The sequence below is a fragment of the Arachis ipaensis genome, chromosome B3 (genome assembly GCF_059453495.1).
Source record: "Arachis ipaensis isolate K30076 ecotype BB chromosome B3, ASM5945349v1, whole genome shotgun sequence".
Lineage (NCBI taxonomy): Eukaryota > Viridiplantae > Streptophyta > Magnoliopsida > Fabales > Fabaceae > Arachis > Arachis ipaensis.
The window spans coordinates 96,477,881-96,478,488 of NC_142438.1; the positions used below are offsets into that span (position 1 = coordinate 96,477,881).

General features: G+C 41.0%; 1 non-coding gene across 1 annotated transcript; it reads right to left on the reverse strand.

Moving 5' to 3' along the window:
* Positions 1-294: 294 nt before the first annotated feature.
* LOC148571682 (small nucleolar RNA R71) lies at positions 295-402 on the reverse strand. Its single transcript, XR_015908078.1, has one exon. It is a non-coding gene; the product is annotated as a small nucleolar RNA R71 (small nucleolar RNA).
* Positions 403-608: the final 206 nt, after the last annotated feature.

Genomic DNA, 608 nt, shown 5'->3' on the forward strand with positions numbered 1-608 from the left:
GCAAACAATTTTGAGCTTAAACCTCAATTAGTTTCTCTGATGCAACAGAACTACAAATTTCATGGACTTCCATCTGAAGATCCTTTTCAGTTCTTGACTGAATTCTTGCAGATCTGTGATACTGTTAAGACCAAAGGGGTTGATCCCGAGGTCTACAGGCTTATGCTTTTCCCGTTTGCTGTAAGAGACAGAGCTAGAGTATGGTTGGACTCTCAACCTAAAGATATCCTGAACTCTTGGGATAAGCTGGTCATGGCTTTCTTAGCCAAGTTCTTTCCTCCTCAAAAGCTTAGTAAGCTTAGAGTGGATGTTCAAACCTTCAGACAGAAAGAAGGTGAATCCCTCTATGAAGCTTGGGAGAGATATAAGCAACTGACAAAAAAATGTCCTTCTGACATGCTTTCAGAATGGACCATTCTGGATATATTCTATGATGGTGTATCTAAACTATCCAAGATGTCATTGGACCATTCTGCAGGTGGATCCATTCACCTAAAGAAAACGCCTGCAGAAGCTTAAGAACTCATTGACATGGTTGCTAATAACCAGTTCATGTACACTTCTGAGAGGAATCCTGTAAGTAATGGGACGCCTCAGAAGAATGGAGT